Genomic DNA, 15614 nt, shown 5'->3' on the forward strand with positions numbered 1-15614 from the left:
TTCGTCACTCTGAATGGGCTCCTAACATGGGATTTTTACAGCCTTTGCAGATGTTTTAAGTTTCTGTCCATCTATCATGCTCTGTGAGGATGATTTCTTTTGGAAGATGCCCTGTGGCTCAAGCAGCAATCTGTACGTGTAGCTGTCAGACTGAAAAGGCTAATGCCTATCCGCTCTGTCACATGCTGTAATCTCACAAGTGCTGAGACAAGAACCTACAGAAAAAATACAGAATATTTCTTAATGAGTTGCTTGTCACTGGCTAATGACAAAGCCCAAGGAGGAGCCTGAAGGACAGGATATGTTTCTTAACTTTTGCTGAGGAGCTCTTTGCTAGAAGCCTGATATATTCAGGAAGAGGAACATCTCACCAGCGAGAGAAGGGGTTATTCTCACAATGAAGAGGTGGTGTAGGGATGTTGCTCCTGTTTGTTCCAGTGCAAGTGATGGGTGGCTGGTGACTCATTTCTGAGTGATGTCAGCACCCAGATGAGCCTGGCTACTGTCCCTGTGCCTTTGGACCTGGAAGGTGCCGGTTTTTCTAACCCTGCCATGGCATGGCTACCAGGGCAGTGATGCTGGTGTAAAAAGAGAGCAGCCCAGGGTGTGGGTCAGGTAGGTCTGCCCATGGGATTGCGGGTAGGCAGGGTGCTTCCCACAGGGGTTAGGAGGCAGGCACTGTCTCGTTAAGCATCTTAATCCTAATGAGCTGGGGGGTCTTACTGCTCCATACAACACAGTGCTCTGTTTGGCTCGCTCAGCCCAAAAAAGTCCTCCCAAAGCTGCATTCCCATGGCAGCGCTGGCTCCCAGCTGTGGGGCAGGCAACATTAAGCAGAACTCCTCTGGCCATGGTTTCCTGCTGGCAGCTCTTGGCACTCAGGTTGTTTAAATCCTGAGGAACAGCCATACCCAAATTGTCTCCTCCCGAAGCAGGGCAGAGGGGTAACTGTCCCAACAGGCAGTGTACCACCCCAGGATGCAGCTCACTGGGAAACTTCGGTGAAGAAGTTACACATCTATAAGCTTTCAGACCCTAATGCTTGCATGTGGTATTTGATGCAGCCTAGTCTGTGTTCTCAGAAAAACCTGTTTTGGAAATGATCCCATGAAGGCCTTTGATTTGATGTGTACAGCCATGCACGTCAACCCTGTGCTGCCTGAAGGCAATAACTTCCTCACAGCCAGGGATGCTGCTCAGAGCTCCTTGTCCTTTTGTGCTGGAGGCATCACTTGGGAAAGGGTTGAAGGATGTAGACCCCAGCTGTGCTCCCCCAGTTGCACTTAGGACAACGCTGCAGAGTGCACCATAGCCCCTACAGATGTGCTTTGGGGAGCTGAGAGTATGGACCCTTCCAGTGCAGCCCCCCCAGTTTTTATGGGACAAGATCAGATGTGTCTGTGTTGAGTACTCTTAAAAACTGGGGTATGAAAAAGCCTTTGAAATTCTGGTCTTTTGGTCTTTAATGTCATATTCAGAGTTTCCTTCATGTCACATGCACTCCAGGGTGAACCAACAGCCACTTCTAATTAATTTCCCCTGTAGGAAATCAAGTCAGGAAGAAGATTTTTTTCTGTGCAAGAAATAGAGGACAGGATACAAAGAAGAGGCAGACCTCAAGGGGAAAATGGTCTGAACAGGTTGTGCCAGGTTGGGGCTTTAAACTGCTGCTGCCTGTTGCACACAGACACATACATGCATACGTCACAAGTTTGATTTAGTTTGGCTCATTTGGTAAATCCCAACATGTACTTGAGGAACCATCCCCAAACAAAAACTTCCTATCAAAGTGGAGAGCAGAACACCTAGCCCAGGAAAAAAATTTACAACTATAACATTTGTCTAAGCTATGAGGAGAGACATAGAGAGACATTCTGGTCCCTGTTGCCTTCTAGTTGCCACCTTTTGCTTGCAGGCTCTAAGGCAGCAGAGCTGGGACACGATTTCCTTCCTCTTGCCCCCTTGCTATGTCCTTGGCTACGGTGTTTCTGGGACACAGCACTGCTCCTTGCAGCTCTGATCCATAGAGGGAAGTGGTCTGGAGTCTGCAAAAGTCTTGGTTATGGCTTTGCACACATACAGCATAGCCCCTTTATCTCACTACACAAAGAAAAGATGTACGGACAACTAACTATATTGTTTTTACAGAAATTTCAGATAGGCATTCTCTGGTTTTAGGGTATCTTTACCCTAGATTCTTAGGGCAGCTATTTCTGCATCTGACACTGATCTATGCAGTTCACAGAGTAAATTAGCTTTATAGTTTCCTGCTGTGCTAACTGCTAACTCACCTGGCTCCTCACATTTACGATGCTATCAAACCCTCATGTAACATCTTAACACAAGCTGACAATGCTTTCAGTTGTGATGGGTTGTGTGCCATTTATCAATTAAATTAACGTAATGAAATGATTTCTGCATCTTAGAAATTTCATAACTGAAGTCAGACATATTCTTCAGATTGTGATATTGTCCCTTCTTTAGCTGCAATATCCAGAATTTACATAGGTTTGTTTTCTTTTTTTGTTTGTGTTGTTTTTTTGGTTTTTTTTTTTCTGCCAGTGAACACACTGGGAACAGCATGTGGGTAGTGTAGCCAAGACAGTGCTCAGAGACTTTAAACAATATGGCTGAAATCCAGGCCCTGTTGAAGAAATGGCAGCACTCCCATTGACTTCAGCAGAATCAGGATTTCATGGCTGTTGTGTGAAAAAGTTTTCCCAACACCCAGTATCTGCAGATTTAATTTATGATACAGCCTGAAAACTGCATTAAAAATACTGGAATCCTGTGATGCTTGGTGCAGATAAGGTGTTTAAAAATAGTTTTAAACTTAATTGAAGACAAGATGAATCTCGCTTGTCTCTTCATTCAGGGTCAAAAGGCATGAATTTCATTCACTAAATTATCAACACTTAAAACTTTTTCTGCATGATTAGACTATTACTAAGAGTCAGCACAGCAGAGATCCTCCCACTGCATTGACCTGTGAACTTTGTTAAATCTTTTGACAGGGGTCATTGTCTATAGCATGATAGTGAATGACTTTCCAAAACAGAGCCATTCTTTCAGTTGTAATATGAAGCTGGTGCTCTTTTCTAATGGCTTGAAAAAGTTAATTTACACTGATGACATTTCTTATCAATTTATGTGCCAGCTGAATTTGCTGATTAGTCACAAATGATGATGTGCTGTTTATAGTCTGTTATTATTGTACTTTTACAAAAACTTCAGATACTTCAAATACTTTCAGAATTAGAAATCACTTTTCTTCTGCAAAATGTGTGTGAGACTTTAATCAGAAACTAATACTTAAAAGAATGTATTTACCAAATGAATCTGCAGGGTACTAAGCAAGAGGGAAGTTACCTAGGAAGAACCTGTTTATACCTTTCCTCAGAACAAATACACCACGTTCCTAAATGTCTTGTTATAGCTTAAATCTGTTGTATATTCTTTTTATGGAGACATAATTCTTTCAGGATTCCCACTGTTATGGTCTCCAAGACTTTAGTGTGAGCTGACAGTTTGTAAGACATGTTCCCATCTCCAAACTCTTTCCCCAGTCCCAGTTTCCTTCCTTCTGTGGTATATATTTCAAATTTCCTGAAAGCATTTTGCAACTCTGATGGCAAAGAATATGATGGCAAACACCAGTGAAATTGAACCTCTTTTGGATCCCAGGGTCTTTCTGTAAAATATGTGCCCAGTTACTGTCCTCCATATCAATCTTCCTTAAAACACTTGTTTTCAGTGGTGCATACAGGGAAAAAACTGCCATTGATTAGGTGGCTGATATGCTGGGACTGTTTCTTCCCATGATCTTTCACAATGGTCTCAGCAGTCTCTTTAGTCAGTTGTGTCTTGATTTGTACACTGAAAATATTTGTGTACTGCAGGCACAAATATAAAACCAGTCTGCTTTTAGCTTGAAACTTAGCTCTTCAATGATTTAAATGGGTCTGTTCTTACAGGCTGAGACTTGGAGGCAATCTTAACAAGCCAAATTCTGCTTTTATATATATGGCCGAGAATCTGAGAAACTTTACATCTTTCCCAAGGTGTGAAGGCTGCTCTAGAGCATGAGCCACTCTCCTCCTCTCAACCAAAAGGGTGAGTTACAGCCAGCCATGGTTTTTAGATGTGCTAGTGGATTTTCATGTTTGTTACTTATCCATGGATTCCTGGCAGTTTTGTAATGAATTACTACAGTCTCTTCCTTTGTCAATTCAGTTGTATACAAGACTTAGCAGTATTATTTTGTAGATGGCCTCATTTAAATAATGAATGATTGCTATGTATTATTGAAGACTTGTCTGTCTTATGTTTTTATTGCTGACATATGTAATAACTGACAATTTTGCTGATAAATGACATCAGGGCAAACAGGTTGTGGCTTGAACTGCATGTGGCATGCAAACAGTTTGCAACAACCTGTGTGCCAGAATATATAATGGGACCCAGACAAAATCAGCTTGGGAGGCCACTGTTTTTTCTTCTGCCCTCCAAGTCTTCACATCTTTGTGGAAACTTTTCTCCATAAGGGCTGGGGAGCTAGAAATTTCATCCCTGATGGTGCACACACAGCCCCATCATGACTAGTGTACTAGTAGTGCTAGCATGGTGTTGCCAGATAACTAGTATCCCTGATGAGACTGCCATGGGACACAGCAGTCCCTCAGCTCAGCTGCATCCTGTTGTGGCAATGGGTCTCTCCTCCCGTCTCTCTGAGGTACAGGGCATGTGTTTCACAGCCCTCAAACATATATGAATAGTTTTGATGATAGGGTCAAGAAATTTGATTGTTTTTTTCTGATGGGATTTAGGAGGAGTTAAATTCTCTGTTATAACAAGCTAAATAAGGGGAAAATTTTCCCTCAGATAACCTACAACAGCAGATCATGCTTGTGAAGTATTCTGTAGATCTTAACATTAATAAATCCATTAATTAAAAGCTAGTGGTCTTGTGCCTTTGCTGCACTTAGCAAATGCTGATAATTTAAACATCCCCTGGGATGGGCATCTGGGCACCAGAATGCAAATTTAGGTTAGTAAGTTGTTAAAATGGCCCATTCCACTCCTTGGATACATGCTCTCAGTGCCAGCATATTTGTATATAAGTAAATATTATTTTTAATCAGGATGAGTTTATGATCTCATTCTTACGGCTTCCAGCCCTGACTACCTAAGTGCAGGAGAGGTTCAAGTCTCTTGTCAGCATTTCCTATATCCATTTGGGACTGCTGGGTCCCTCTGCAGATCCAGCTCCAGGTTATTCAGCTGTGATTCAGAGCAGTGGGTAGGGATTGTTTTCTTCCTGCAGAGACCTGCGCTTATTAGCTCTGCTTAAATTGGTATGCTGTTACAGAAAGACTGGATACCTCAAAATGAAGGGTAATTTAAGAGTTGCTGGTGATACCAGCAGTTATCTTGTAGTGTAGTGTTAAGGGTGGTACAAGAAACTGTACCTGTACCATTTGCAAAGTGAAGGGAATAGTAAATGCACCATTATCTAGAGAATCAACAGGACTGTGGCATAAGCATTTTTCTCCAAGACCAGAAATGGTGACTGGGCAAGCAAAGATGAAGAGCATCTTGGCTGAAAGTGATGGAAATTACACCTACTAGGGAACAGATGCTCCACCAATCTGGGTTAAATAATGTTTTCAAATGTTGATGTTTTTGGATGTGGGTAGTAAACTTAAAGCCAAAATCAAAACTGATGACATCCAGACCAACCTGATGCTAGTTCTCTTTCTCTTAACCTCCTCTGTTGTTTCTCAAGCGCTGATTTGGACTTTTGGACTCAAATAAATCTCCCAAACATGTTTCTCAGTTGAAACTCTCTAGTTTCACTTGGAAAGCTCCGAAAAACTAAATATTTTTACACGGCTTCAATGTACAATCAGAAGTCAGATTGACTTCTTTCAGAATTGAACTTATTATTGTCCAAATGTTTGTATGGATATCAGTAACATTTTTGTCAAAGTTGTTCTGAGAATTAGAATAATATTCTTTCTCAGATTTTAATAAAGGTAATGTTGAGCATGAGGGAGATTTTAATGGATAATTAAAATGGAGGAATAGATGTGGAAATAATTTTATTTGAGATATGAAAACAACCTCAGTAAATATACCCAGATACAAGGAAACAATCTCCAATTCATTATATAGAAGGGACTGGAATATTAAATTACAGCTCCAGTAAGAAGAACAGTAACTGAATCTATTAAATGGGATAACTGAAAATGCAGAAAAATAAAGTAAAAAAGGGTAATTTTTTGCATCATCTCAATAGGATACAGATTTAGGAAGGCATTTGAAAGAACTGCAGAAATGGAAGTCAAATGGAAGGTGATTTAAATACAACATGAGTTTACAAGGAAATTAGTTGCCTAGATTACCAGGCAACTTCATTTTTAGACAAGATTAATGCAGTAGATATTATTTAGTTAGACTAATACAATGCTTATGCACAAAACTATGCAAATTGGAGGCAACTGACACTAGAGAAAAAAAATAAGTTGGGAAAACCTTGCTAAAACTAAGCTGATTGCAGACAGGCCTGTTTATGCCATAGTCTTTCTCAAAGAATGATCTTAAAATGGTCTTCTTGATTTTTAATTTGTTAAAACAGTTTAATTAGTTTCACTGATACTAAATGTAAGTTGCCTGTAACAAAAAGGATCTATCAAGGTGATCATGGGAGAGACCCTCGGCTTATTTTCCATCATGAAACAAAGGTTGAAAGAGGATGTGCTTGTTCTGAGCAAACACAGCCAGAGAGGGACAGAGGAACAACTGAAGAACAGTCTTGGCACAGGAAGAAATGGGTATAAAATGACTGCTAGTGAGTTCAATCCGGAAATAAGAGAAGGTTTCTAATTCCTGAAGGGGTGTGTCACTGGGGCACTCTCCAGTAGAAAAGCCGCAACGAAGAGTCTGATTCATTGCAGTGTAGAACTTCTTGCATCTATTATCTGTATTATACCATTTCCTTTAGCAGCAGGGATGAAACTTCATGATGCAGGATGTTTTTGTTTAGTATTCCCTTTACACTAAGAGTATATGAACAATTCTCATTAGAGTATTATTTTAGTCTAATATTTATTTTAATTTTAATAGTTTTAAATCTTCCCAGGGAAGATAATAACATGATCAAATTCTGTTATTTGAAAAAAAAAGAACTCTAGCACATATACAGCCATCCTCTAACTCTCATTACTGTGCTCCAAAACAGGTGTTAGACCTCTTCAAAGAAAAGGTCACTCAAATTTATTGAAGAAGGACAAATGCTCATTTTGCTGATACGTATTTTCCCTTAGCCTCCTTTTCACAGATGTCTGAACTGCTTTGGTTCATTTTTTTTCTTAAAATTTTCAGGCTTCTGATGGCATCTGACATAGAAAATCTTGGCTTTAGGCATTGAAACCTATTCAAGCTGTAAGCAAATAAAAACAATGTCTTGGAATAGGTGATATTAATCATAAGCGTTTTCCCAGCTTGTTCCTTTAATGCACTTATCTACATCTATATCTATTTCTATAATATTTTTAGAGATACGTGCTTTATATAAAAATACCAAGAATTTGCATGGTGTTCACATAAAGAGACACACACCAACTACAGGAATGTGTGCAGAATGATTTGTTACAGAATTGGAAAGTTTTCTTATAATTTTATATACCAAAAGTCCTGAAAAGACTTTACAATGGACTGAGAGTTCACTGGATGATAGATAATTAAAGATGATCTATTATTAAAAATTTCTTCAGAAATATCTACAGTTAAATAATAAAACATAACTATGATTTACTTTTAAAAGGACAATTAAAAAAAGAACAAGATGAACGTTTTGGCTTGCTTAGATATTTTTTTTTCCCGGATCAATTTATTTATTGGTAATGTTTGGACTGTGGCCAAGAATTTATGAAAATGTTGGCAAGCCACTGTGTTTGATGAACTACTAAGTTGATGTGAGACCTCATAAGCAAACAAAGAACATGTGAGAAAACTTGCTATCAATTTCCCGGTAACTAAACTGGGAAAGTGAAGTGGAAAAAACGAAATATAGAAAACATTCTTTCTCTAAAGTTTACAAATAACACAATCTTAATTTCAGAATATGCAGCTCTTAATGCTCTATTTATTATTCATTATCTTCCTATTCTAAAATTTATTCATGGAGCAGCAACAATAATACATGTCTCCTGGACAATCCTAGCTGTGAATACTGAAGCATATGGGACAGAGTAGTGGTCCAAAGGATGAAAAAGTAGGGCAACGGCAGCAGACCTTTACTTCTAACCATAACACATTTAAGGTTCAAATTTTGCATTGAAATTCTTTAATAAATATCTTAGAAGATATTTTGGACAATGCTCCAACGCTTGTAATAAGCATTATACATGATGAACTATTTGATCAACTCTGTTGTTAAAATAAGCAGTTTGGTTTCAGATATTCCCAAACCACTACTCTACCATCTTTTTGGATATGGATATTCATCTGTGTGAACTGATTGTTTCACAGAATCACAGGATCATCTAGGTTGGAAAGGAACTTGAAGATCATCTAGTCCAACCGTTTCCCTGCTGCTGTGTTTATCTACCCCACTGGAAGTTCTAGAATACAGTGTTTCATCTCAAAAAGTTGCTTCCACAGATAATATGACATTGTTTTATATACAAAGAGAATAACGTTAGGCATGTTTCAATTTCAGTGATTGTATTTTGGCTTGTGAATTGGGAATAGGTTTTTGTGCACAACCTCTCACAGACACACATGCCCAGATTCTTAAACGACCTCATTAATAATAACAGTAATACAAAAATCATCAGCTTTTGTAGTGATATGTGCAGCCCACTTTGATGTCATGCAATAAGCAAAATTATTATCATAAACTCTTGATCAATATAAAAAAAGAAATTAGTAAATTTATTTTATTCTTTATACATCTTTAAATAATAACAATAAGAAAAATGCTTTGTACCGAATTTACCCCCTTTGTGTTATGTATTATGCTTTCTGCTGCAGAGAGGCTTGAGCTGGTTCTCATCCTGCCATGCCAGCAGTGGCCAGTCTGTGGCTCTTGAGGCATGGGACTCTTATGCCAGGTCTAGGATTAGGGAAGAAGATTTACCTGGTACATGAGCATGACAAAGTAGTATTTCAAAGGAATGCCTTCAGGTTCTTGAAAGAGGGGAATCAGGGGTTTCTGAGCCCAGCTACCATCCCAAGGTCCTCAGCTGTGAGCCCAGACCAGCTTCATACAATTTCTGAGGAATCATATTTTTTAATAAAAAACTACAAGTCTGTATAAGGGAAATTATGCCAAGATTCATCACTCTCCTGATTTAGATTTTCTTTCTTTTGGGGTGGTGGGAGGAGGAGGTCAGATACAAGAGAATTAAAATGTTACCATTGCCTGTTGTTTTTAAAATCAAAATCACCATAAATTTAACTTTTGAAATTTTATTTTATACAAAAAGTGTAAAATCAAAATTAAATGTTTTTAAATTGTACAGGAAACAATTCAATTGAAATATTCTGATTTTTTGTGTAGTTTATTGTTTACTTAAAATGTTTGATTCAAAGCAACAGAAGTGCAAGTAAGAAAACTTTGAAGGTCATCATCAATTATATGACTTACTATTTTTTGTGGCTTAGGTATTATATAAGTGTGCATCTAGCCATAAAATATCACTGCTCCATGCTATCATACTTTCTCCTCCCTCTGGCTATCTTGGAATTTGTCTAGAGTAGGAATAATTTTTAACTTTGTTTCCAGTCGAGAGATGGAAGCTAACGTGACAGAGCATGGTGGTGCTACTATGCAAAATAAACATGTGCATGCAAATGAACACAGACTGCATTTCTAAAACATCAGATGCAGATGCTTTATTTCAGCTTCCTGGATGTTCTGCTTAAGACAGTATCAATGAGATAATTTGTTAGAAAAAATGCTGTGATCACACCAGAACATATGCTCACCTTACACCAGGCTGATTGGGACTGGGTTTTTATTCTGAATGGCTTTTACAAACCTGGCAATGAAAGCATATTTCTGGTTTGGATAGCAACAAATTAGTCTGCAGCCAAGATGATGATCATCTTGTCTCCAAACTTTATTTATCTTTTTTGGGAGCCAAGGACATTTTAAGGCCCATCTCCAAGAAAGTTTTGAAATAACAGAACAAATTTTTATTAAAATATGTGAACTACTGCACAAAATAGAGGAAAATTGTCCATGTTATGTGAATAAGTCCAATAAAGCATCAAGTTTCTTAGCTGGGGTCTGGGACATGCTGCCTAGATTTCAGAGATACCAAAGTATTTGAACAACGGTTGGCATCAAATTCCTTTATAACTTTATGTATATATGTGCTGTTAAGTAGTGAAGCCAGATGAAGAACTAACTTATTTAATTAGCTAATAAGCTAAATAGGGAATTCCATGGTATTTCATTCAGTCTTCAACATAAAAAAATCTACTTTTCTTTTCATGTCTGTAATTAAGATCTTGGTTATGCACTTGTAAGACATTTAGGAAATTATCAGAGGTCTTATTTCTGCTATGATGATAGTTCAAATGTGGCAACGGTTACATCTTTTTTAATGGGTGAAATAAATGCGTTGCCAACACAGCTGTCACATGAGATGATTGGCAGCTGGGGAGAATCAGTTCAAATCCTGATTTACAGCTTTCCTGTGTGACTCTGAATAAATCATTTAATCGGGTATGGTCCCCCTACCTGTGTTAGAAGTCAGTAATACCTCTCATCACATTGTGTCTGTCAGATTTACTGAGATTGTAGATTTCTGTGTAAAATGGAATGAAGGACACTGTCATGACTGGAGCCTCCAAATGAAGTCCCAATCCATGAGATTAGTGGGAGATTAAGCTTCAACATATCCATAAGAAAAATCTCACAAATTCAGGTGAAAAATCATTACACACACACACACACACACACTCTGCTGAAAATAAAGGGATTGTATAGATTTGCTTACTTTCATAGCTCAGTTGTCTATGGTTAAGCAGCTCAGGTGAGTAACGATTTTTTATATAGATAAGCATCTGCCTCCCAGTCCCTGGTTTATACCCTTACCGCAGTAGTGCTACAAAAACAACCTTTCCAACACATGTGAATGCTTCCAGTCAAATGAATCTTAAATATGATAACGATGTTCCTTATCGGAAAATGAAAGCTAATAATAAACAGCAGTATTTCAGGAGCGCATATTCCACAATGCAACTTCATTTCAATGCAATCTTTAGGAGAAAACACCAACAGTCAAACATGGAGAAACACACAGTCTAAATTTACCCTTACCTGTGCCAAAAATAACAAATTAAAAGTTAACTAGGAAAAGTATTCAACCTTATTCATTAAAACCAAAATGATTCTTAAGCATGATTAGAGCATCAGTTGCTAAATTCCAGTAGAAATAACTTAAAACAGCCATTTTATGAATAGTTAATCAATTCCAAACTTTCATATGTGGCCTATCAAAATATGTGCATAAACATCTTTATTCCAGAAATGAAGTTTCTATTTTTCATTATTATATCTGACAAGTTTTGGAAACAAAAATCCTGCATTCTCTCACATTTAATGTAAAACAATCACTGCTCTATTTTTCTGTCAGATTAATTTTTTCACTCCTAATAGCTCATGCACTTATGGGCTCTTCTGACAGCTATTTTTGCAGCAGAGCTGCCTTCTCCTCTGACCACTGACATTTATTAATCAATTGATCAATAAGTCATTTGAATCCCCCTTGGGAATGTTGAAATAGCCATTGTTCCTCTCAGATTGCAGAACTAAATGATTGTGTTGTTGTTTGTGTTGTAATGGGGAGTGTTATGGAGCTCTTGTTACAAACGGAGTATGAAATCTAAAGCACACTGGAGGGCTATCAGTCGCTTTCCTACTGATGCAGAAAAGATGATTTGTTCTTGAGAAACTGTCTCTTCTTGCAAATACATCTGTATGAACTTAACTTACGCATACCAATGGCTCAAGAGACCTCAGAGGCTGTGAAGTTCACATGTGAAAATCGTGGCACATGAAAAAGTGTTTTTAAGATGGGTCCCAGAATGATGCTATCTATTCTATTTTTTCCTGTCCAACTTTTATCTTACTTGCAAAAGTCCACGAAAAGGCTGCTCAAGGAAAAGCAAGTTGGGCTTCTTTTTACTTTGAAATTTTGCCATGATTTGTTACTGAGTATAGATTGATTTAGCTCCACTGAGGTTGCTCACTTGCCTGCCCTGTAGTGAATATCTGGCCTTTATACTTTCTGAAGTATAATGCATGTTCATTTTCCATTTAAGTGAAAATTCTATTCCCTCTACAGAGAAGACTTAGTTGCTATTTTATTGCAAGAAGTGGCGGATGACAGATAAGTCCATACTGTAATATAATAATATATGCATGTAATATAATAATACATGCATCATAACATAGACAAGTGGGCTATGTTTCTGGTAGAAACTCCAACAGAGAGACAGAAACATTGTCGATTCCTGATCAAAAATGAAATTCAAACACTATTCGGAATGGTGCTGTGCTACTCTTACGTTTTGAAACATAGTGGTGAAAATAAAATTATTAGGTTTTTTTGCTAACAACAAATTGTTAGATCTGCAACCATAGCAGGAGGACAGCTCTATCTGTTTTCCTTCTCCTAAAGTCTGGTATGGTTTATTTATGAATAGAGCAAAGGCATATTTCATAGTGTCTGTCTTGTTCCTGGGGCACTTCAGAAATTCATCGCCTTGTGACATTGTGCCACTAAGTGCCACTCCTGACTTTGCCACTGTCATAATGAGCAGAACACTTTAAATACATCAGTGGATGAAATATCAACAGATCCAGAGAAGACTGATCTTGGTCTCAGTGACAGCTTCTTGGTCTCAGTGACAGTTTTTAATGGGAATAGCAATGGAACTGCAGGAAATTTAACAAAACATTCTTTCTCCATATGACCTACAGATGAAGCTGGACCATGGAAAGAAGGTGCTTAGGTATATTAGAGGACTAGGAAGTGTGAATAGTCACATGTCATTGGATGGATGATCCCTAGGCAACTCCCTCATGTCTGTAAATAGCATGTGCCATTGCTAGTGACTGAGGAATTATGTGTCCTGGTGCAGTACAAAGAAACTCTAAAACAAGGAGGAAATGAGCACTGAAAAAAAAAATTAGGAGGAAAAAAATAATAGTAACCACTCCTTAGGAGATTTTTCTGGAGTTTCCATATAGCAAATCTGTCTCAGGTGCCACCACAAAAGATGTAACACCATATACTCCCTCTGAGTGGCAGATGTCTCTAGAAGCTGAAATATTAAATATTGGAGAAATTTCTTCTCTCCCTATTACTAAGATCTTAGACAGAAAGTTGTATACCAGGAACATTAGAGTTTTCTACCAAAAAGGTAAAAAAAGAGTAAGATCAGAGTGAAGGTTTCTTAACAGCCAGAGAGTCTGGCTGTAAAACCTCCTTCCTGGGAACAGTGCAACTACAGACCTCAATAGTTCAGTCAAGTGGAAAATCCATCTCTACTGCCTGGCTTCCATTTGATTAAAAAAAAAAAAAAAAAAAAAAAAAAAGGAAGAAAAGGGATCATCTCAGTCATGTAAAAACTTCCATTTTTGTTGTTGGAACAATTTGTAGTGCTTTAAACATAGCTGTGAGGGCTGAGACTCAGACTGCTGCTCTGTTTCCACTTGTTCCTGTGTGCCAGTTAACAGTCACTTCCTTCCAACAAAGGACCGGCAGCTGCCATATCTGGCAATCACATCAGGAGAAGCTCAGCCTGAAGAAAGATATTTCTGGGATTGCACTGCCTCTGTTTAGACTTGTTAAAAAACCCCACAAATGAACCCTTAAAAAATTAGATTGAAAGGACATCTAGTGATCCTTCAGTTATGTTAAGTACTACTTCCACTTGCATTAAAATAATCTTGGCCAGAAGGAAAGATAATAAAAATCATCGGGAAGTCTAATGTCTGGACTTCCAGCAGAAATCACATGTTAGTGTCCTCTGCTGACCTTTGCAAATATATGTGTGCAAATTGACTGTACATATTCTTTAAAATCAATAGCACTAGCTGATAATACAGAAATGTGAGACTAATGGATGAAGAATTAAAATGACAAACCAAAGGGTTAAAATTCATATTAATATGGACAGCTAAGGCCAAGTCATTCTGCAGAAATGAGGGCAGCAGGTCACTTTGACAGTTTGTCCATAGTTAATGGAAGTTTATTGACCCAACTGTGTGAAACCACAGTGAATATTACATATCACTTTGTTGTATGGAAAAGCTGCATTTATGGATTTCTGTTTCATCAACGAGAGTGAAAAATCTCTTTTGAATCCCCTCCTTTTTATTTTTTTCAGATCAATGTGGCCTCTTCATAAACTTCTACTGCAAGCATCTCAGAATGTTTTCTAGTCTTAGAGATCTGGGGGTCTTTCTCATTTTAAAAAGGCCCAGATCATGAGACAGCCTCCATAAGAGCTTGCATAAATCAGTCCAGCAAGAAGATGAGTCTGCAGTACAAAATGTTGCTCCAAACACTGTCCATGGAAACTTTCCACTGCTGCCATCCCAACCCACCATTATATTATTTGGCTGCATTAAATGCTTTTGTACACTGTAATCTGCTATCTTTCATGCAGTAGCACCCTTGTGCTTGGTGATACATGAAAGACCAACAGTTCATCTCTGCTGGTGAACTTTCATTGTAGAAGGTAAGCAGGAATGGGTGATATATAGTGGTTTTATAGAAATATCACAATAAGTTTCTGTAATTAGGATATGATGTTCCTAGTTTCACATATTGCACAAATGTAGAATAAGAGAAAAATCTTTGGTGGAAAGAATGGTAACAAAATTAAATGTCAGGAATGCTTTGAATTTCTGTATAATTTGGATCAATATTAATCTATCTTCCATATTTTTATATCATCAGTCTGAAGTGTAGGAAAGTATATTTTTAATTTTATCAACTTGTGTGCAGATTCACTGAAAACAGTTGGATATCTGGAAACTCTGATGTGATTTTATTTTAAAATTTTCAGCTTTTAAACCAGTCAAACTAAGAATATTTGAATAGCCATAATGACCTTTTAAACATCAACAGAACAAATGAAGTCACTGCAATGTTCCATTTAAACTTTACAGCCTATGAATTTCATTTTAATTACATGTAAAAAAAATATACATACTGTAATAGTGAAAGACAATGAAATGCTTCCACTTTTCCCCACTGAAAATTGCACTACATTCCTGAGATAACATTAAATTAAAACACTTGTTTTTGGTAAAGAACTCTTTCGTGGAACATTTTTGCCTCTCTCTACTTGGAAGTATTTATAAAATGTTCCAAATCCCCAAGTTTGGTTTGAAAAGTCTAAATATGCGTGGGGGTGCATGAAACAGAAGCAGTTTTTAATTTAGGAGAATCAGCCTCAATAGGACAAGGCTCTGCTCACTTTGACAGCTGCAAACACTGGCATACACTGAGGTAAACATGTTTAAATTACATAATTTCCAGACCACTGATTTTTTTGCAACTAACTCCAGGGCAGTTCCCTTG

This window comes from Strix aluco, chromosome 4 (genome assembly GCF_031877795.1).
Source record: "Strix aluco isolate bStrAlu1 chromosome 4, bStrAlu1.hap1, whole genome shotgun sequence".
Taxonomy (NCBI): domain Eukaryota; kingdom Metazoa; phylum Chordata; class Aves; order Strigiformes; family Strigidae; genus Strix; species Strix aluco.